This window comes from Amblyomma mixtum, chromosome 2 (genome assembly GCF_055824585.1).
Source record: "Amblyomma mixtum isolate Tamu chromosome 2, ASM5582458v1, whole genome shotgun sequence".
Taxonomy (NCBI): domain Eukaryota; kingdom Metazoa; phylum Arthropoda; class Arachnida; order Ixodida; family Ixodidae; genus Amblyomma; species Amblyomma mixtum.
The window spans coordinates 278,496,684-278,520,083 of NC_143013.1; the positions used below are offsets into that span (position 1 = coordinate 278,496,684).

Here is a 23,400-nt window from a genome sequence, read left to right on the forward strand (position 1 = left end):
ACGACTACTTTGACGTTAAATCTGTCCATTCGATCAGCGACAGTTCACTGGCGGCAATCATGTCACCGGCTACAGTGATCCGTCGCCGAAATCGTTTCGAGACGAATTTTGGGGAAACCGCCGACGCATTAGACCGAACGGGCTCGGTTCGCTGCATACCAACACCACCATAAACACTCTAATCAGAGTTCCACATTTGTGTCGGCGCAAAACGGCTATCGGGAGATCCAGTTGCTACCGGGCTTTCTTCTTGGCAGAAAGCTGTTGGTTTCCGTCTTTCCCTCGATATTGGCAGTATTCGTTGCGCCAAGTTTCTTTATGACGGCTTCCGCGTTAATCCAACTGCTTGATAAAACTTCGGAGCTTCGTTCTTTCGTTTATTTTCTTTTTCATGTTACTGGGCAAGTTTCCAAGAGAGCACTTCTTTCTGCCAGAGATGGGATAAGCTTGATACTGTAGAGTTCGGCAAAAAGTCTTCATTTCGATACCTGTTGTTGTATTTTTTTTCAATTACAATCCTGGTATGATTTCTTTGAACGCTTTGTGCGGATGCATTAATATATGGACTATATATCCTCAGACTGTCGCATCCATAAACGGCAGTGCGCGTATCTGCGCCGCCACCACTAGTTATAAGCTCTGCAACGACGCGGGGTCGCCGTAATACCTGACCCACTTCCCGTAACGACCTCTCGCGACGACCATTCCACCAGAATGCATCATATCTCGACCACGGGCTCGCCGGGGTCCTATTACCATCTCCGTGGCGCTGCTACTGCACCGTACTGGCAGCTTCATCTTGATCATGCTTTTCTGCGCCCATCCGTGCTCATACTGGTGTAGAGGCGTCACACAGATCCGTCGCGACAGATAACGTCTCTCTCTCTTTCTGCAGTTCTGGCGAAGAGCAGAAGACCGTACCACTCAGCTACACGCGCGCCCTCTCTCGTCCGCTTCGGCAGTCGCCTCATCCAGCCATACAGTATAATGCATATGTAACGCCATAGGGGGCCTCGGGCCGTGGTTCCAGCTCTTCTATTCCCTTGTGCGCGTGGTTGCGCCTTGGTGAGCATGAGGCAGCACAGTGTTTCCATCGGTCACGCTTGGGTGGCTGCCCGGTGTAGCTGCTGCTGCCTTTTCTTTTCTACTGCTACCCTTCTCTCGGGACTGGCTTCGAGCACTGCTGGCACGCGGAAGGGTGCTGGCCAGTGCCTGGCGAGGCGTCAGGGAAAGACGGCGACCTGTCAGGCCGACGTGCTCGGTCGCCATTGAGGCACCGAAGAAAGTAAAAGCTTTACTGGAAGAAGATGCTTGTGCAGTGATGCGTATTCTTTGTGATTTCGAGGCGCAGCCAGTCTGCATTACTTATATAACGTGGTTTACGTAAAGGTTGGTTGGTATGACGTTGAAAAGAATAATAAGCGCTGCTAAGCTGGTTACGAGATAAATAACTTCAATAAGCGCGAAACAACACAGCGTTTACACGTCAGTGTTAGGCTGTCCATATTGCTGTTCGCTGTTTCCTAAAGTAGGGCTTTTCTAACTGAAAATTCCTATTTTAAAAAATTCTGTAAATACTTAGGTCAAACACCCTCTATATATGAAACACCGTTCCTACCTGTATTCTTCTTTTCCTTATTTATTGCATAGACTCTAATTAATTTTTCATAGTGTTTCCGCTTCTTAAACCAGTTCCTGCTTCCTTTAGTTGCTCGCAGGTATAGAAAACACATCCTCTTTCTCGGTTTCCACCTAATTTTGTGTATTTGAATACCAGTATAACTGCTCCCGTTCTACGCAACCTCTCGTAGAGGAAACAAAACTGAAGCTTTTATTACACGAAGACTGCACCAGTGTAGCCTCATGTGTGCGGAATCATGCGGAGATAAGAGGCGTCGCAGTTGCAGTAAAAGAACAAGTGGTTGGCCTAAGACCAGGTCTCTGAACGGGCCTTTTTCAGCCTTATGCAATAAATCACAAAAATTTCACACAGCTGTCCTCCTTAACTGCGTGGTAGCGACTTTTCCCCCGAATAATCGACTTGAGAATTTGCAAGCCGATTCAGCGCTTATCTTAAGAGCGGAGAGATCCCACATCCAAGCCGAAGCTGCCTTACCTATATATTACAGCACCACGAATATCACAGGCGGCTAGGCACGCTGCGAGAGGTTCATCTCGTTACAGATAGCGCCAACGGAGGCAGCACAGATCGCCCCTTTCATAGCCGTCGCGTGCTTGCATAATTCACGAAGCAAAGGATGGCTCTATTGCTTCCACAGTTCAGCTATTTGTAATACTGCAGAGAGCCGCCATCCTAATTCCGCTGATAATCCACTCACCGTGCATCCGAGTCCCGCTGGGTCGCCGTGCCAAGATGCGGTTGCGCCACGATGGCTTCATCCCATTGTGTGCCTCTCGGCTGTCGGAATGTATTTCTGTATCCCCGAGTCCGCGAAAACCCATGGCTTGTGCTTCGTTCTATATGCATGTAGGCTAAAGTACCGCTGTCTTTTTGTATCACGAGCGAGCCTTGGAAGGCAGGAACCTTCGGCACGCGATTGCATCTTTCATGTAGCTGCGAGAAAGAGGATCAAGACGTGTTGCGTTGAAACTTCAACCCCACGCCACGTGTTTATTCGACTTTATTTGGCCAGGGCAAGACCTTGTTGCGCCTGTGACGTAGGTGTACTGGGGCTTCAGGCTAACTTGCGCCCTTGAGCGCGAGCCTATTTCTAGAGTGGATGAAATCTAACCTTGTTGTGACGTCAGCATGTGTATTCACCAAAGCAGCTTCAATATGCTTGAACGAAAGCCCATTCTCGCCGCTGGCGCTGCTCACTTCGGAAACCAAGGAGAATAAAAAATAGGAAAAGCAGCTCTTTATTCTATCTTTTCACATGACTTAAAATGCGCCTATAGAACAGATGGAAAATTGGAGGTTCAGAGAAAAGAGAAAAGCTCATCTAAACTAGTAGATAACGCCTCCTTCATAAACCCACATCTAGGTTGGGGCCTCATCCGCCTCAGGTAATATGTCACATGTTGACCAGGTGATCAGTGCAGGACAGAGTAAACATGCTAGCTGTTTACTAAAGTTAGCGATCATGCACTCTCACTCACCCGATTGCAAGCACCTACACATAGTATGGCATAGGGATCGGCCTGATAGTGTAACGTAATTGCATCCTCGACCGCATTCAGTCGCAAAGTTGTTGGCATGCAGTTAGAAAACGCCATTGCATATTCAATAACGCAGGGTGGCCAGTGGGCCGCCTTTTCTTGAAACGCTATGACCCCCCTTTCCCCCTCCACTTCCTAGTGTGCCCGGCGTATGTTTGTCTCTTCGCTCGAGACCCGTCTTCCTCGAAGGGGGGGGGGGGGGGGGGGGGGGGGATAGAGAGACGTCGCACAGTGCGGCATCCCCAAAGGCAAACGAATGGGACAGCAAGTGGGTCCCCTTCCCGACCACGACGTTGACCGCAATGCGCTCGCCGTCTGCATTATTTACTAGCGCGCCACCGAGCGACGGAGCTGTGCACACTGTTGCTTGCTTTCTGAAATGGGGAGAAAAGGCAGGATGCGCGCACGGAGAGGGATGCCGCCGCCGCTGCGGTGGAAAAGGAATTGCCTCTGTCGGGGAAGGAAGACGTCCGAGGGAAAATGGGCTCGGATTGCGGCCGGACGTGTGAAGGAGAGTGATATAGGTTCTCCTTTTCGGGCGAAGCCCGGCTGTTTCTGTTTCTAACACCGCAGCTACGGAGGTAGTCTGGCCGGTTTTTCCCGAACGGGGATTTCTCCTTGTGTCCCTGCGCACCAGCTGCATCGAGCTGCCGTTGTGTGTGGGTATTTGTGTGTGTCTGAGAGAGAGAGAGAGAGAGAGAGAGGTGAATCGAGGTTAGGGAGAGGTTGCGTGCTTGCGTGAGGGAGCACCAGGTCTAACGAGCGCGGCAGAACCTGAGCCCGAAGAGGCCCCGTGTATGGCCACGGCGTATAGACGCCGTCGACTTCGTAATCCGCCGGAATGTCTCTGGGATTCCAGGAGCTTCCTTTTTTTTTCTCTCTCTTTTCTTATTCTTCTCATTCTATTGCCTTGAGCTTTGCTATAAGGACTTTCTCTGCTTCTATTTGCCTTCTGTGTTTCGCCAGCCGGCTCCTTTATTCGTTCTCTTCGTTCTGCTCCGATAAGTCATAACTCCCGTTTCTCGCTTCCGGAATATCTCGGTACTATGTTCGTAATGTATGTTTATATGAAATCCAGCGCCATGGCTAGGACACGTATTGCGAAGATCTTGTCTTTTGATTATGGCACCTGTTTTCATTATATCCTAGAGGATACAGTTGCTTTTAATCACTGTTTCCTTTTTTCTTTTTGTATTTGTTTCCATTTTCATTTTGCCGACGCTCGCCCTTAAGCCACGCGAAGAATTGCTGGGTATGGCGAGGAAGCTTTTAAGAACATTTCCTTTTTTCTTATCGAGGCTCATCGCTGCAAACTTTGTTACTGGCATGCGCCGTTTAACTTCGCTGCCGAATTATAATCTTTTTTCGGTACCCCCCTCAGGTACCATCATTATTCCCATTATACTGATCCTTTCCCTCACCCACGGAACTTTCTTCAAAGCAAACAACCCGAAACGGGTGAGGCGCGAGAGACCGAGTACAGGCAGGAAGTCATGACTAACAGCCCTAGTTTGTTCTGTTCCAGCTTGTAGTCAACGCTTTCTTTGCCCGCTCATCGGTTCTATTGTGTCCTTGAACTGTTTGCTTCCCCTGGAGAGCCTTGCGGAAATCGGTGTAAGTGGGTTATTTACCACGCACTGCTTTCTTTTGCCTCTTTGTTCATTCTCGCTCTCAGCCACTTGCATAGTTTGCACAGTGCTGTAAATATATCGCCAAGTTATCTTTTGATCTGCTTCTTCTGAACGCGTTCTCATATAGATACAACTGTGTGTCTAACAGCGGTCTAACTATGGGTAATATCTGCTTGATAGCAATAAAAGACTACTTTCGTTTTGTTATACGTCCGATGCTGAAAAAAAGAGGCCTAGAACTCTGTCTCTCCTTCTATTCTTGTGGTTGCATCGTACTAAGTGTTGGTCGCGATTTGTCTCTCAAGTGAGACGAGCATTTGTGAAATTGCTGTAAATATGTTTAAATCAGTCATGAGTTTCTTTTCGTCCATCTTTCTTCGCTTTATTCTTTTTTTCTGTGAGGCTTTCTTCTCCCGTTCTCTTTTTCTTTCTTCTCCCTAACATGAGCTGCAACGAGAGAAAAATAGAAAAGTAAAGAATTGCGCGCCCAGTCTTCCCTACGTTGGTATTCTCGACCACGGGAGACGCCCGTGAGCACTGCAGCTGAATCAGTAAAACTGTCTTCCCCGTGTGCTTTCTTTCTCGGGCTCTCTTTCTTTCCTCTACTTATAAAAATGTTTTCGACGTCTTTTGAGAAAAGGCAATAAGGCAAGTGCGAGATAGCATCAGGTTTAAGGGATGAGACTGAAGTGCCGTCGGCGAATGACAAATACGTACTTGCGTCGTTTGCCAGCCAGCACTGCGCGTTGCTTCCTTTTTTTTTTTGTTCGCTTGCTTGCTTGTTTGCTTTTGTGATTTTTTTTAGCTTACCTGTGGTTTTTCAGCGTCGGAATAAATCGACACAGAGTATACAGAGCCTCACCAAGACGAATATACTAACATTGAAATGATCCAAAAAGTTGAGCAAAGAAAGACAGAGCGAGTTGTGGGAGAACGGTGTCTCCCGTGTTTTGTAATTTATTATTTCCTGGAAGCAGCTACCCCACATGGCGCACGTGCCGACTCTAATATATGTATAAGCTTCGGAATTCCAGAAACAGCATCTCTCTCAATTTTTTCCTTTCATTTTCTGTTCCCCTTTCTCTCTTTTTTCTTTTTAAATGGCGCTATACGGGATCGCCTGACAAAGCCGCCGTTTCATCTGTCACTCTAACTGCGCCTTCTTTCTCAACTCTTCGCTCTCTCTCCTCCCTCAGGCACCCTTCATTGCTCTGTTCGCTCGTTGCTTGTGCTGGCAAAAGAGACGTAGTCCCAGCTTGCGCAAGCATTAAGTGATTCTCCAAACCGCTCCTTAGGGGAAAGCATTCGTTCTTTTCTTTTTCGCTCTCTCTTTCGTCTCTTTATTTTTCCTTGCTTCTGCTGTGCCTACTCTCTTCTCGGCAATGAACAGCCTTTTCGTGTCTCGGTTTCCTCGTATGAGCACAGAGCCATGCCGTCTATTACATTTCGCAGGCTGCACCTAAGCACGAGACACTTTCTTTTACTCGACGGACATCTATTCTAGAAGTTTATGCCGCACCGTTTATTTAGGCTGCTTCTTGAGTTCGTGAAATGTGGTTAGTTACTTTTGCACATCTATTGTACTTCCCCTCCTTTCGTCGTGAGAGCCTATCTGCGGTTGCGGATTGCGCACTTCTTTTGCCCTTAATGCGTATACACCGATTTCCCCATCGTGTTCCGCTGTTTCTCGTTCTATGTGGTCCGTCTTGCATCGCGAGCCCTTTCGGCTAGTGATATTCCCCGCAGCGGCATTTAACCTCGGTGTAATGCGCTTTCCGGTCCTCTTTAATTGATATACCTTTGGCTGTCATTACGCCTCCTTTATCAGCCTTTCTTGACACCGAATCGATTTTTCTTTACTACCTTCTTCTCTCTTTATCTGTCAAGTGCTGATGTAAACAACAGACTCACCCTCCCAATCCATGATACTTCTGTTGCACGCAGCAACGTACCGTCATTGCCGAAAGTAGCCGTGTACTGCGCGATGTCAGTGCACGTTAAAGAACCCCAGGTGGTCGAAATTTCCGGAGCCCTCCACTACGGCGTCTCTCATAGCCTTAGTCGCTTTGGGACGTTAAACCCCATAACCCAAACAACCAACCCGAAAGTAGCCAGGCTGCATGCTTTGCTTCTTGCTCATATAGTGGAGTTGTTACGGCCTCCCTAAAGATCAAAAGGCCTCGGATCGTGAGGACAAGGGTTGTTCTTACCTTGCACTCTAAACCGAAAGGTATAAAAATGGATTAAGCTGTCCTCTAGCATATTACCTAGAGAACTGCGTGCACCCTTTTTACTTCCATATAGGCGTATTCATGTTTAGAGTGTGCATGGATTTAAAACTTGAGGAGCGGCATAAGTGGTTCACTGTACGACTGAGAAGAAAACCAGGCAGCTTGGTCACTTTTGGCAAATACGGCATATGATTTATACATGTATAGTGCTCTTATACTGCTTGTTGCTGTTCTCAAATGAACAAATATATCCACAGAAATAACCTCAGTAAGATTTTTTACCCGTTTTCTTTTTTTTTTTAGGTCCTAAATCTCCTCTCGCTTTCGTGTCGTTCTGTGTATTTTCTTTTATGTCGTGGCACTTGCTGCAATGGACTTTTCGCCGGTCACAGCACTCGCTTTACGCACTGCAGATCATTTTGTAGTGGCGTTGCTTCTAAGCACATCGGAACACAACACAGCAGTACACAAAACAATGCAAGAAATCAACACAAGACAATGAAAACAACCACACTGATGTGGCGGCGGGACGCAAGGCAAGCTACTAGAGCAAAGCAAAGTACGTGTTGCAAATACGCGACTGTCAAAGCTATATAAACAACGTACGGATGCAAGTGACTAGCAGACTCGTTTATCGCAGCAGCTTAAACACGCAGGCTACATTGTCAGGAGCCCTACGTAGTACGCTATTATGTGATGAAAGTGAGTGTTGTCAGCACCCTGAGTGTTTATATGAAAACGGGAAGCGAGAATCAAACGCGTATTGATCAGTGCTCAGTGAGACGTGCTGTCTGTGTTCTCTATAGCATTGCGCCTTTCGCTGTCACGCTACTTACAGTGCGCCATCTAGGCGCAAAAGAAGCCTTTGATTCTTGCCTTTTCGCCACTGATGTCAAATGTGCAAACGCTTGTCACTGAAAAAGAAAGAAAAAGGAGTGAATGAGAGCAAAGATGAGCAAGTAACTAACTTGTCTCTGCGTGATTTCCGGACATGGCCTTCCTACTCTTTTTGACGAAGCCGGGATTATTTGTCGGCGTAGCGTTGCATAGAGGTTTAGATCTATCATTATGAAGCACTATAAAGTGGAAAAAGTATCGTATCCTTCTTTCTGTCACAAATACCTAAACTGGATTGTCCTCGTATTCGAGAATATCATATTATGCAATGGTCAGCTGGTGGCGTGCCTGTCATTCTTCCTACACATAAGGCTGCGCGACCAAGCCATATACGAATAATCCAGGGAGGAGCAAAATATGCTACTGCAGCCATGCGTAGGACAACCAAGCTATAGTTTCAGTTACTCCTATTCTGCTCACGATGCATACGACCACCCGCACTTATTTCTGAGAATCTGGCACGCGCCGTGTCCCATGAGTCAGTCTTCTGATGCTGATATTCCTTAACTGCCGAGAATCGTTTCTTCAAGCTTCAAGCTTCACGCTTTAGGTCACAGAAAACATAGCTCGATGTTCCGACGACTTGAACAGTGCGTCGTTACGCAACGGTTGATTTGTCCCTGCAGTAGTTTCGCTCAAGAGCTATTCCCTCTTCGTTTTAAGCATGAAATGCTTTTAGCTCCCGTTGTCGGCAGTGTGGTGACGTCACGCCGAGACCGAGAGCCATCATCCGGGCTCTGAAACGAGAACATCCGGGCACCGTACGAGAAACAACGAGATTTAACGAGACTCTCTAAGCCCTCCTACGCGACCGGCATGCAAGCGCCGGTTGGGCTCCAAACGAGTCACAAAAAACTGCTTCCAATGCCTTCTCAATGTTTATCAAGATATCAGTCGCGCTGTGCGTTTGATAATGCACGGAATTATAATTTCCGTTTTCTAATAACGCGTGCAAAAAGCACATAAATGCCACGATACACTTCGTTGTCATACGTGATCTCTTAGGGGCTTCGCGCATCGAAGCAAAGCCGCGCAGGCGCACAGGGGCCCAGGGGAGAAGCGCTGCGTTCAAAGGGCAAGGCATCGCGCCGAGCGGGTGGTGGCGTTCCTCCCTTCCTTTACGGTGCGGTTCGGGTGTCCACCGAGGTGGCAGAGAATTACTGCGCCGTTTCCTTTCCTCAAAAAAACCTTGTGTTCAAATGGCAAGGCATCGCGCTGAACGGGTGGTGGCGTTCCTCCCTTCCTGTACGGTGCGGTTCGGGTGTCCACCGAGATGACATTAGGCCCGTAAACATTTCATGCTTACTCTACTCTCGGTTACGGGAGAGGCAGAGATTTTTTTCAACGAATGTTTCTCGTTCATACAAAATCCTATTTTTCCTGAATTCCTTTGTAAGGCCTCCTACTCCTTTGATTGTATTTTAATCCTCTCCAAAGTGGAACATTATTCCTGAATCAGGCTCTCTCTCAATTTTATACGTGCATTTTTTTTTCATTTATTTGAGAAGGCAACTACATTTAGAGAATCTGATCGTAACCACAGTATGCTTGTCTGCGGTTCCTTATACGACTGCCCGAATAACATGATCCTCTTTTATTTTCAGGCGATGCTTGGGATAGCAAAGACCCTCAATTGGGTTTCGCCGGAAGAATATCACAAGAGTTCAAGTCAACCAGCGCATATGTGAGTGTTTGACATCTTCCGTCTCGTTGTTGGGTTTAGAACACATATTTCATTACATTAATCGTTCACGCTTTGGCCTTGCCTTAACCATGCCGATGAATTGATACTGCCTCTCAAGAAAGATGTCATTTATTATTTATTTTGGTCATTTCAAAATGACTTGGTTTGGTTTGGTTTATGGGGTTTAACGTCCCAAAGCGACTGAGGCTATGAGAGACGCCGTAGTGGAGGGCTCCGGAAATTTCGACCACCTGGGGTTCTTTAACGTGCACTGACATCGCACAGTACACGGGCCTCTAGAATTTCTCCTCCAAAGAAATTCCAGCCGCCGCGGCCGGGATCGAACCCGCGTCTTTCGGGTCAGCAGCCGAGCACCATAGCCACTGAGCCACCGCGGCGGCCAAAAAATGACTTGGTACTTTAATTTAAATTCACAACTCTTCTTTTGTCCAGCCTGCATTAATCAGCTGAAACTGAGCAAAAAAATCCTCATGAAAACAGCGGGACAGGATGTGCCTTCCTTGTCCATGTCTCCTTTGCGCCGTCCTTAGAGTCAATTTCAGCTATGAAAAAACTAGCCCAAACCGAAGTACTACTTGTACTGATCAGGCTGTCGGAACATATTTCGTGTAATAACGATACGACCTCGCCTCTTTCAATTTATTTCCGCTCACTGAAGTTGCCCCAGTCAGTGAATATCGAAAGAGCCGCTCCTTCTCCGCGAAGAGCAGAACAAGGTATGACCCACTTCCCTCTCGCAGGCCGCCGCCAGATTATGGACACAGCGCGGTGATCCATCTGCGCGAGAACCAAGGAGACGAGAGGTTCCGGCCCAGGAGGCAAGTTTTTCTTTCTTTTTTCCTTTCTCTCTATTTTTTTAAGTACATGCTTTTCGCTAGTTACATTAATGGCAATACGGTGTCCACTTTCGTGGCGTAATCGCTGCGGTGCTATCCCTCTCTGCATACATCGAAGCGATAACAAATGTTTTGACGTCCGGGTTGTCAGTAAAAATGTCTTGCTCTTCCTTTGATTGTATGTGCATGTATTTCTGTGCGACGTTCTTTTCGCCTTTGAGCCGTCGTCAGTCGGCCACGGTGGAATTTATTCTTCCCCCGTCGTGAGGGCACTTATCTTCTTCCCTTCCTTAGGATTTGGCCGCAGAACGCCTTTCGGCGCGCAACGTATCACGAAGGATGGCGCCTGATGATTGGTTGCGACGCCCTGTATATACTGAACGTGGGACAGCAATGCATGGCGGCTTTACCTAACCGAAGAGGGCCATCGACGTTCCAGCGCCGACCCTTATACACGTAAATACATACGCGCGGGGCATCTTGACCGGACTGGCGGCGATCTCTTGTACTCCCGCTAGGGGGACATTTTTTGCTCGAGAAGAGCGTCACCGATACCAATGTGGCCATCCGCTCTTTCCTGAAAATCTTTGCCTCCCTTTTTGATAAAGTGACTCTATAAAGCTGTGATGTATATATTGGGCGCTTCAGTTCTGGGTTTTATTTTTTCCAGAACTCAGGGGTAAAAATTAGGCTTTTTTTTATTTAAATTCGACTACAAATCGGCTTATGCTTTAATAATTTCCATAAATTAGGCTTTTCGGGCGTCGGAAGGGGGGGGGGGATTGCAGAAAAATACAATTTACTATATATATGCGCTCGTTTTCGTGCGGGACGCAGTATACCCGATTCCTTGATCAATATTTCAGAAACGTGGAAATAACAAGTTGCGCAGAAACAACTATTCAGCAGATTAAATTTTTTTCTCATCTACTACAATTATTTTGCCGCGTAAACTGTCAGTCTCTTACCGAGGACTTCGCGTGCTTTCAAGCCCTACTTGCCTTGTAACCTGCGAAAAGAGTCATTAACCTGTTTTAGACGCGCAATAGTCCTGGACCAGGACTTCGTTTGCGTGGATAGCGCCCGACACATGACTCAATAAATTCCTGATCAGTTCCGGTGTCTTGGTCTCTCGCTTCTAAAAGTTGCTCTTCTAACATATTGTTACGAAAGCTAACTGAGCGGCAAGCGCTACAGCCTGCAGTCGGGGAGCACACAAAAACCAGATCATCGTCATCATCAAATAATCATCAGCCTGACTGCGCCCACTGCAGGGGAAATGCTTCTCCCATGTCTCTCCAATTAACCTAGTCCTTTGCCAGTTGCGGTCACCGTATCCCCGCAATCTTAATCTCATCGTGGTCTCGCTACTGCGTACTCTAATAATATCCTCAAATTAAGCCACGTCATGAATAACAAGCTTTGAGAGAGATCCACGATCACTATTTGAGCGATAACTCTTCCGGATTAAGCACGGAATATCCGGTAGTTTTCGTGCGGTTTCTTCAGCTTCGTTCAGGAAAACATGCGTTCTCTACGTCCTTTCATATATAATCTTAACAAGCCCTTAGTTCCTTGCCCTTGTGTGTGCTCTGAAAGAGACAATTCCGGGGAGAAATCGGGTTTAACTCGATTTTCAAGAAACTTACTCGGGGTGCTAGATTAGGGTGAAATTGAGTTTTACCTGAAAACGTGTAGGCATAGGAGGAGGTGAGTAGAAAGCAAATCTCTGAGGCAGCGTACGAGGCTGGAAGCAGAGTGTTTGCTTATTTTTAGCTCTGTTATATAAGGCATAAACTTCGAAACGCCCCCGCTAACGATGTAGCTCTTAGGTTATAATACTCTAATTAGACCCAAGCTTGAATATACTTGCATAATTTGGGACCCGTATACAAAGTCTAACATAAGAAAGCTCGAGAACATTCAAAGGAAAGCAATTAGATTCATATATTCAAAATATCTACCCACTGACTCCCCCTCAGACTTGATGCATGCTAACGGTATTGAAGAACTACAGATAAGAAGACGAAATTTTCGTTTAGATTTTCTTTCATTACTCCTTAACAATAAAACTCAGACTTGACCCTTCTGCTTATCTTTCCCCAATGCCAACACGGAATACACGACACTATCAAAAAGCTCTTTTAAAACCACATTTTTCCCGGATCAACTCGTACAAGTTTTCCTTTTTCCCATGCACCATATCGGACTGGAACTCATTTACCGAACCTAATCAACCCTGAACAATCAGACGCGTTCTTCAGCCATGTTTGATATGGCGTATTATGTATTTTTTTTCTGATTTGTCTTGCACTGCTGTATTGTTCTATTTTTTGCTATAATTTTGCTTTTTGTGAACCTGCCCTTCCTGCTTGGACCTAACCATGGTCTCCAGAATGTACATAAATATATTATATATTTTATAATATACGTAATATATAATATAATATACTATATAATATATTTTCAATCTCTTTGGTGTGAAGCCCCCTCAAATTCGCACCCTCACTCTCCTTTTACTTTCCCTTTGCCCCTTCCCATTGTGGAGTAGAAGGCCAGGGTCACCTTACCGCCGGCCGACGTCTTCACCTTCCCTTTCATTAAATTACTTTCGCTCTCTCTCTCGCGCGCGGCGCTCTTGCTAAAGAAAATGAAAATCTTTCAGGTTCGCGTTAAAATTACACAGAGAACGATTACTCAGAGACTGCCCGAATTTCAGAACATATATTCCGAGCCACACCGAGCGGAGTCTGTGGCGAAATCACGCAGGGGTGACTCGAGGCGGACGTAGCCAGGCGCATACCGTTTATTATCATCCGAGTCCCTCCCGGGCAGCTTCTGGAAGTGAAAAAGCGTCAGAGAGGCTGGAAGAGTAGCCACTTCAATCTGCTCAGTCTATTTTCAACTACGAAAGGGGCAAATACAGAAATGCGTCTCGTGCGCACAAAGGAAAAAATAAACAAGCATGGTTGCAACGACACAAAGAATATTTTCAACACATGGACCTTAAAAAGTAAGAAGGGAAGGCGAGATTTCGTATTTCCGCTCCAACTGCTTCCCACGCTAAAAATCTCCGATGCAGGGTCCACCGGCATATTTTTTTTTTTTTTGCTTTTTCGACCGTTGGTGCGCAGGGCTTCTTCCTACTCACTTTTGAGCAAGGGATACTTGAACGGAAATAGCGAACGGGAGGTAAGGAAAAGAAAAACAAAATAGAAACACCAGCTCGTTCTTCATTTCTGTTCTAGTCGCCTATTTCTCCCCCCACCTCTTGCCGGTTTATCTACTCACCTACACGCAGGCATGCTACATTCTACTGCCGCGCAGTACGTATCCTTCAGTTAAGTTGCTTTGGGACGTTAAACCCCAATAAATCAAACTGAGCCAAACCTTCTGCTTTTATTTCTTCATTTTTTTATTTTCAATGAAGTTCCCAGGAAAATTCGTAGCCCAAGTGTGACAACGCAGCAAAATTGAGCAGAGTACTCGGCTGTCCTGAAATAAACTCGCGATAACGAAAAAAGTACTACCAAGTACGCTTACTCTTCACTCTCTCTGGCAGGAAAGATAATGACAAAAACTGAGCACTGAAAAAAGATAGACTGAAAGAAAGCAGGTCGGGCAGGCTACGGCGAGAAAGATAAGCGAGTCAGAAACTTCATCCGGCGTGCGAAGTTGGCGGCGCGAAAACTCCGGGAAAGCCCGGCAGGCGGGTTGTGCAGAGGCGAGGACTTACGCACGCACGAACACAAAACGGAAACACGTACCATGCACACGGCGGAGAAACAAAAACAGGCAGGCACTCATAAAAAACAGACGCAGTCACACACACACACACTAGTCCTCATGTATAGGCCGCAGACGCCGCCGCAGGGGAAACGGGAGTCGACGTTGGAAAGAACGCTAGGATTGTTTAGAAAGGATTCAGAACTTCGCTGTGAGGCGACGGCGTGCGGTGCGAGTAAAAAAGTGCTGTGCCGACTTGGCGTGGCGCTCGACGTTAAAGTTACGCGCTAGCTACCTGCTGCTGCTGCTGCTAGGTTTCTATCGTTGCTAATTCTCTTGTTTTCTTGGCTCGCTTCCCTGCTGTGGAACTCGATCGTGCCGCTCGACAAGAAGAGGAAGTTATAGTTGTTGTTGTTGTTGTAGTCCTCGCTGCATCCACCCTCTGCTCGTGCGCGAATCTGTGCAGCTTCGTCGTCATCGGTGTCAACATGTCGCGGCGAGGACGACGGATGGAGTGCGCGCGGAGGAAGAACGGAAGGCGCGGAAGGGGAAAGCTGTCGGCGCCAGCTTGCGCACGGTGGAAACACAGGCAAAGCGAAGTAAAGTGGAAATCTTCCTTTGTTCCCGCGCGCGCACTGCATTCATTCACCGTGTGTCTGCGGCCGGCCAGCCTAATCAAAATTGTTTTATTTTGCCTTCATTTTTCTTTGGTAATGGCGAAATGGAATGGATCCGTCGCACCGTATCTAGGTTGGATCGTGAAAGGAGTAAATTAAGTATTTGAGGTCGCATCAGGAATTCGATGAAAAAAAATAAAGAAACGATAAAGCGTCCGGGTTGAGCCGACGGCTGTACCGTTAGTGTAGTGTCATTTTAGGCTGGCGTTCTGAATCATTACGATACAAGAAATTCAAATAAAGTACAGGTATGAGTGTATGCGGGGGTAATAGTGTTAAAGCAACGGAAGACGCAGAGGCATGGGCCAATATTGCGTACGCGAGTGACGTAAAACGAACGCAAGACGCAAGTTGCTTTCAAGGCGCAACAAACTATATAAATTGGGAGAAAAAAAACATGGGACAGCACTGCATATTTCAACCACCTCACGATGGCCAAAACATGAAGCTATGTAATCATGAAGCTAAAAGCATCCTTAAACGCATGTAATGCCGACGCTGAATTATATGTTATATCTTAGAAAATGAATGGTCAAGGATGCTTTTGTGCGCAAAAACTAAAAGACTGAAGCAGGAAGAATGCGATGAAAGCTCTGTACGTATGTTCAATCCTTTCAAATGTGCTCAGTCCCTTTCAAGCGTTTGCAAGCACATTCAAAACGCAGTATCACCATTTTCCAAACTCCTCCCCTTTAAAAGCATGCATAGTCATGAGATCTAGTTAACGATTGAACAGCACGTTCATGTCGACTGGCTAGCTTTGGCAGCTGAGACGACGAATGCATTATAGCCATTAAGCCTGAGGACGTCATCATCATCATTATCTCTCGTCCTCGTGATTTGCACTGTGCACAAACAGGATTTACCAACTAGCCCGCACAGCTCATGTATAGCTGGTCGCATCCTCTAAACACTGAATATAGTGCTATGCTGGCCATTTTCCCAGAAGAACCAGCTACAGGGCTGACTTACCTCCAAGAATAATTTAGAACAGGAACTAGAAGAAACTGCCGTTCTCGCCAGATGGGGTGTTTTTCTCGCGGGCAGCGCTGCTCGCTTTCCCTGAGCCTGTTCCAGCGGGGCTGGCCGATCTCGACGCTAGCACATTCCGCTAGCTCGCTTGCGTCCGCTGGCGGCGCCTGCATTCGTATGGAGGCGGTCTGCAGGAGCGGCCGAGCTCAACACATGAAGCCAAGAACGATGAATGCAAGAAAAATAGAAAGAATGGAAGAAAGAAAAAAGGAAATGAAGGAAGGAAGGAAGGAAGGAAGGAAGGAAGGAAGGAAGGAAGGAAGGAAGGAAGGAAGGAAGGAAGGAAGGAAGGAAGGAAGGAAGGAAAGAAAGAAAAAGAAACAATGAATGAACAGAAGCAGGAAAGAAAGGAAGAAAGACAGGAGGAAAAAAAAAGAGGAAAGAAGGAATGAAAGGAAGTAGGAAAACAGGAAACAATAAAGGAATAATAGAAAGCGATGTAGAAAGCAGGACGGAAGCAGAAAAGAAAAAAAGAATAAGAAAGGAAGGAAGAAGGAAGGGAAGAAAGAAGGAAAGAAAGAGAGAAAGGAGGGACGGGGGCAGGGAAGAAAGAAAATAGGAAAGAAAGAAAAAAATAAAAGAAAAAGGAAGGGAATAGTAGAGAAGGAAAGAAAGACAGAAAGGAAGGAATCAGGAAAATGAGACATAACAAAGGGAAAAAGAAAGCAACGAAGAAAGCAGGACTAAATCAGGGAAGGAAGAGAGGAAGAAAAGAGAGGAAGGAAAGCAGGAAGTAGTAAAGGAAGAAATAAGGAAAGAAAGGAAGTACGAAAGAAAGGAAGGAGGAAGGAAAGAAAAGAAGGAAGAAATGAAGTATGAAAGGAAAGAAGGAGGAAAGACAGAAAGGAGGGACAGGAAAGAAAATAGGGAAGAATGGAAAAAGAAAAGGGAAGGGAGTAGGAAAGAGAGAACAAGGACTGAAGTAGAAAAGGAACAATGAAAGGAAGGAAGGAAGGAAAGAAGGAGATGGAAGTGAAAACCGAAGGAAGGAAGGAAGGAAGGAAGGAAGGAAGGAAGGAAGGAAGGAAGGAAGGAAGGAAGGAAGGAAGGAAGGAAGGAAGGAAGGAAGGAAGGAAGGAATTGGGAAAGGAAGAAAGGAAGCAGCAAACAAAAAGGAAAGAAGGAAGGAAGTAGAAAAAAATAAAGAAGGAAGGAAAGAAAGGAATGAAGAAATAAAGGAGGAAAGAAGGAAGGAAAGGATGAAAAGAAGGTAAGAAGCAAAGAGAGAGACGGGAAGGAGAGACAGGAAGAAAGGAAGGGCGAAACAAAAAGAAACAAGTGATGCCAGGCTAACATGATGTTTGGTGGAGATTCCTTTGAAAAATGCCGCAGAGGAGCAAAGGTGAGTGGGCGTGTGTTGGTCGAAGGAGTCAGCCTTGCATCGCAGCGCTCCTTCGTCCTTGTCTTTTTTTGTGTGTGTGCGCGTGTGCGTGAACAAACGCAGGGAATGAAAAATGCCACAACAGCGTTCGGCGCAAACGAAATTGGCTGCCCGCTCTCTACCGCTTGCGGGCGTCAATGAAAAACGCACGCAAATACAAATTGTAGTCGCCTGCACGGCGCAATGCCTGGTCAGAAGAAAGTAACAAATATGGTTCAGAATCACTCCATACAACAGACATTGTTCGGTTCTGTTGGAGCTCTGGTTACGTCAGTATGGAACATCTTTAGCGAAAAGGAAGGCTCAAGAGCGGAGTAGCGGCTCGACCTGTTCTCTCCTCTTGGTGAAAAAAAGAAAAAAAAAGAAAGGCAGCCGAGTAGCTGAACAAATCTTAGAAGGCGTTTTCTCCTGTGCTCCTCACCATAACCCGGTGGACCTATTGGGCGGCCTGCTGCTAACTCTTTCCCTTTTTCCTTTTTCTTCCTGCCCGTTTAGAGGAACAAATGTGCCTGGCGTTCAAAACGCGGCGTCACCTCGCTTCGAAGCCCGCGACATAGGCCGCTGGCATGTCTATTTCTACTCTGCTGTGCCTGTTCAAGGGAAGAGGTCACCGCTTACAGCGACATCTGTCGCCAGCGTGCCTCGAAGGGGTGATGCTGTCCGTCTCCTATCCCTCGACCTTTTTTATTCTTTTTTATTGTATGCTTCACGTGAAGTCCGGCGCCGCAAGGCACTACCTCTGCGCCTCGGGCAGTGGCGATCGCGAGCGGCCGACCCAAGTTTCCTTCTGTGTACGGTGCACCGCGCTGCGGTACTTGCGGATGCGCTTACTGTTCTCGCGGTCGCGAAGCCACTGTTTCAGCCGCCTGGGGCAAGACGCCATTGCGTAATCAGCGGCTGTGAGTGACCGAAACTAGTTGCAGGTATTTTATGCGGTCGAGCGCCTGTTGTAGCGATGTCCACGATAAGCCCTGCTAACACGGTGGCTCGCAGCATGGCTGACATGCCGGCTGATCTGCTGATCTGCTAGCAAAGGTCGCAAACGCCCGTTCCTCTTAGGGCTCTCGACATCATGGTTAACTAAGCGAGCAGAAGGCTACTAGCAATTTTACTTGTATTTTATCTTTGCGATGAACGTATTGGAAGAATTTTTTATTAGCTCAAAGATCTTGAGAGTGCCTGGAACATCAAACCCCGGTCAGATCTTTGAATAAGCTTGCATATCCTTTATAAATAATAATAACAATAATAATGACACTTATGGTGGGGTGATTGGAACAAGAAGGATTACGCATCTATTAATATCCTGTGTGCCCTTAACCAGATATGGACGCGAACGCACTCGCCTCAAGCCTGGCCCATGGTTTCGTTATTGAGGTCTAACGTCCCAAAGCAACTCAGGTTATGAGGGACGCCGTAGTGAAGGGCTCCGAAAATTTCGACCCCTGGATTCTTTAATGTGCACTGACATCGTACAGCACACGCGCCTCTAGAATTTCGCCTCCATCGAGAAGCGGCCGCAGCGGCCGGGATCGAGCACGCGTCTTTCGGGTCAGCAGCCGAGCGCTTTAACCACTGAGCCACCACGGGGCGCGCGCGCGCGCGCGCGTGTGTGTGTGTGTGTGTGTGTGTGTGCGTGTGTGTGTGTGTGTGTGCGTGCGCGCGTGCGTGCGTGCGTGCGTGCGTGCGTGCGTGTGTTTGTGGCTGCATATATTGGCGCCGGCTATATATCTGAGCACTTCGACTTATAAATATGACGCAACAATAGAAACATGGCCAGGCGTCCGGACGAGCACTCGTATGCGCGCTACAAAGAGGCGATAAATATTTGCCTTCCGCAGAGAAAAACTTCGCGCCACCGCTTCCTCTCCAATCCTGCCTCCGTCCAAATGACATACGCTGCTGCTCTTGATCACAATCGCGCAAGAACTTGCGGAATTTCAACTGAACAGCAGTCTGCAAGCAGCACGCCAGCCTTTTCTTGCGGGCGATTACGGCAAGATTTCGCTTTTCAATAATTTATTTTTCTTCACTCTGTCCGGCACACAAGTTCATTTTAGCATCCTTTTATTGACTTTCAGCACTTAGTCTCTCTTCAGGCGTAGGCGCCTTGTTTAAGCCTGCCTTTGTTCGGTGTTATCTTCATGTTGGAACCGCCGTTACGCAGTTTGCGGTGCCACTTCCGTTAAATATATGCAGCGAAGACTTTTCCCTTCTCCGGCGCTTGATTCCCACTTTGCCCCCCCCCCCCCGGCGCCACAGAAACCCACTCTGAAACGGGAGAAGTGAAACACGAAACACAAAAGGAGGAAATTTGTGAGTAAAAAATTAGACCCGGAAAATTTGTGCTGCTTGTCTTTTGGCACATCTTTGGTTTAATGGAATTGTTTGCCATTCGTTTTTCTTTGTTTTTCTGTTTTGGAGTTGAAAATAACGGCATAAATAAGGTTATTCTCTGACTGCGTGTACTCTAGAATAAAATATGCCCGAAGCGAAGAAAAGGGTTAGTGAAGAGGCAAGAGGAAAAAGGGTAGCTATTGGAGGACTCCGAGAGCGCTTAAAATGGGGCCGTTCGACAGATCAATCCGGAATGGAAATTTCGCAGCCTTTCCTGCTTTTTTATGGGTCACTTTTTATTATATCGCTTTTTACACTCTTGCTTTTTCAGTCAACACGCTCTCCTCCCCGTCGTTTTTTGGTGCCAAGCGTAGTTTCTTGAAATAAATGCCTGAAACGGGAACTCGCCCTGAACATTTGCTGATGTAGCAGTGTCTGTTCCAACTGTCTACCTCCAACTGATCAAGGAAAGTTTAATTTGGGGAAACGGAGAAGGATGCGTAAGAAAGGCGCAAAAAAACCACGTGAGGGATATTGATCGCTATGTTTCGATCCTTTTTCTGTCTTCATTATTTGCCCCGCCGAGTGGCTCAGTGGTTACGGCGCTCGACTGCTGACCCGAAAGACGCGGGTTCGATCCCGGCTGCGGCGGCCGAATTTCTATGAAAGCAAAATTCTAGAGGCCCGTGTACTGTGCGATGTGAGTGCACGTTAAAGAACCCCAGGTGGTCGAAATTTCCGGAGCCCTTCACTATGGCGTCCCTCATAGCTTGAGTTGCTTTGGGACGTTAAACCCCAATAAACCAAACCAAATCTTTTTTATTATTTCGGAATTTTCTTTGAGTGCTTCGGATAACACTTCGTAGTAAGCATTTTGCCAGCTCAGATCCAAACGGACCGAATATGAAACGGAAAACGAAATGGCTCCAACAAAGAATCGTTGGCAACCTTGCAAAGAAAAACAACAATTGTCAATGTTTCGCACGCCTGATGTGTTGTTACAAATGTCGCCTTACTCTCTTGCTGCATCTGCTTTAGTTTGGGCTTTTTTTTTCTTTTCAATTGATCTCACAGCACAGAAACTACAGCCACTGGCAGCACAAATAAAACTCATAAAACATTCCGCGTTCCCGCTATTTTTTGATGTCATGCGTACTCTGGAATCCGACACCCAACCTTCGCTTTATCCTTGCCGCCTTGAAAAATTGTTTCTGTGTCTGCAGTTTTTGTGTTCGTCAGCCCATCTGCATTTTTTGTTTCGTATTTTTCGTTCCGTCAGTGGCGATCCATCATATCTCACTTGATCGGTCACACACGCTTGAATCTGACGAAACGAGCCTGCATACCCCTAAAAGAACAAAATAAACGGAAATTCCAGGCAAACAGTACCCCCCAGGCAGCGCAGAAAAGGGGAGGCTGCAGTAACGGGGATCAAATTCCGTTCCGTTCTGCCGGAATACCAAAAAATCTCCCCCTTCGCAGTGCGATGTGGCTTCACCTAAATACGCGCCCGTCAAATGGCAAAGCACGCTGAGCGTACGCTGTTTGCGGAGATCAAGAACGAAAAAGAGGTGAAAAGGAAATAAATAATTAGAAGCACCAAGAGTATGCGACCCAGAAATTTTTTTTCTTCTTAGCTGTGGGACATGCAGAGATAGAGTGAAGCGAAGGTGATTATGAAATGCGATCGTACGGCGAAGACAATTTCCGCAATGACATGCTATGGCATGAGATCTCAAATAGCTCGTCGGTCTAGAAGGTGGTGAATTATACAGAGCACTAGAGAAGTCGCCCAGAAGGCTTAACAGAGCTGATGTCTTGGTTATGAGCATTTTACAACTCTGTCGAAACCTCTGAGCACAATAGAAGTGAACGTGCAGGGAGGGTAAGAAGTTTTTTTAGTGTCTGGCGTTTCTGCATAAATTCCACCCTTGGATGACTTTTGAGTGTGCCGCTCCTTCGCTGGGTTTTTCTGGCATGTACAGGCTTATGCATTCTCGTTCGGAGCAACACGATTGAGGCCATCTGTTCTTGATTTCGGGGCCGGCCTTCAGCCTTATTCCCGATGCTTTTTCCATATTCAATATAATTCTGTCGTTTTTTTCTTCACAAGCTTTTGCTCCTAGGTTCTCATAAATAGCGAGTTTGTTTATGTTGTTGTGGAGGCGTACTTCACCTAGTTTTTACTGAACATTCTGCGCTTCCACGCGAAAACGTTTTATGGGCTTCCCTGCAGCAAAGGAATAAGGAAACTGGGAAGAAAATAAGATTGCATGAATAAATAAGAAAGCGGTGGCAATTTGTGGAAGCGAACGAAGGAACAAAGTAGTGAGGCGGAGAAAAAAAGCAGCGGAGTGGTTAGGAAAGGGACAGCATTAACGTTTCCAGTACTTTCTGTAGCAGTATTTGCTGTAACACTACGCTGCTAAGGGTATGCACGGAACCTAGCTACGTATCCATGAGGCCGTCGGTGGTGTTCTCCCATGGAGACAGTCCCGGGTGCATAATATGGACAGCCCTCGCTGAATCCATGCGATAACGTTTCCATCGCTTGTACTCTTTTGACCTTTTTTTTTAACTCTCCATCAAATTTGTCATCATCTTCCCTTTTTCACGATCGACTTCTGTCAAACACTGTGCGGTTGTCGCTGTAATCCCTGTCTTCGATGGTGACCGGCTCCCGACGGATGAAGAGCTAAATCCGAGGTCCTTTCAGAAGCGAATACCTACAGTATTATTAGAGCTCCATGGCTGGGATCGCAAGATGGAGCGCTGCAGACGAAAGCTTTCTCGGCGGACGGTATTGATCTAGCAAATCCGAAAGCGAACACACCACTGCCATCATTGCTGCCGACTGGGGAGTGAGAAGGCAGGCAATGAAATGACACACTGCATGGCCGTGTGCTGTATCTTCGCTTATTGGATTAGGATGAGGCCACGAGGGTCAGGTTTTCCTTCATACCACTGTCTGAAACCGCTCAGACATACGTAGCTTGCGGCTCTTCCTTACCACCTGACTTCCCGGCTTCCATGTGAGGCACCGCATGAGGGATCCCTGCTTTCAGCGCGAACTCACGTACACGTGGGATGATGGCGGCCGGTTGGGGCTCGCTTCACTCGACAAATGGCGGCATTTGCAGGTGGTCGGGACCGCTCACTGCACTCGTCTGTACTTCCATCAAGTGGGAGCGCGATGATGTGGCAACTTGGCGCTTGCCAGTGACAGGTACGGACCGGCGGCAGAGAGGAACGGGCGTGCCGTGCGCCGTAACGGCCAGTGCCCGTCGCAGTTGCGACCGATCATCGTGTGCCCGCCAGGTCGACGATTCGTGCTGCAATCCAGATCTTTTTTTTTTTGCTTCTTTCGTTCATTTATCCAAATGTAAGCAGGGCCTGTTGGGCCTCGCGCTTTACGAAATGAATTCCTTATCTCGCTTCCCCCGTTTCCTAAATGTGCTCTTGTCAAACGGCCTCCCTTTTTCTACTTTCTTCTGGGTTTTTGCTGATCTGCCGCTATTACCACCTTAAAACAGTTGAGAAATAAAGGGACCACTTTATCAGCGGAGTTCCGTTGCTGAAAGCGAATCTATTCAGGAGACGCCTTCAAGCCGCGGCAGTTCTTTCTACTTGTTTGTTCTACTCTGTGCAGGCCAATGTTTAACAGCTTTTTTAAGCGTTTGGAAGAAAAAAAAAAAGGACGTGCTCCTTTTATTAGAATTTTAATGTGAGGGGAATATAGCCGGCTTACCTGTTTCTGTTCACCTTCG

At 47.0% G+C, this 23,400-nt stretch overlaps 1 long non-coding RNA gene across 3 annotated transcripts in view; it reads left to right on the plus strand.

The window, feature by feature from the left end:
- Positions 1-23,400, plus strand: part of LOC149364096 (uncharacterized) — a 103,157-nt gene that overhangs the window by 45,186 nt on the left and 34,571 nt on the right. The window contains exons 3-4 of one of the 3 annotated variants that reach the window (XR_016288604.1): positions 9,544-9,623; positions 10,385-10,492. The exons of 1 other annotated variant lie outside the window; for it this stretch is intronic. This is a non-coding gene — a long non-coding RNA (uncharacterized LOC149364096). Of the gene's footprint in view, positions 1-9,543; positions 9,624-10,384; positions 10,493-10,781; positions 10,937-23,400 lie in introns of those variants that run through there. One more of the 3 variants, XR_016288605.1, reaches the window with a different exon arrangement.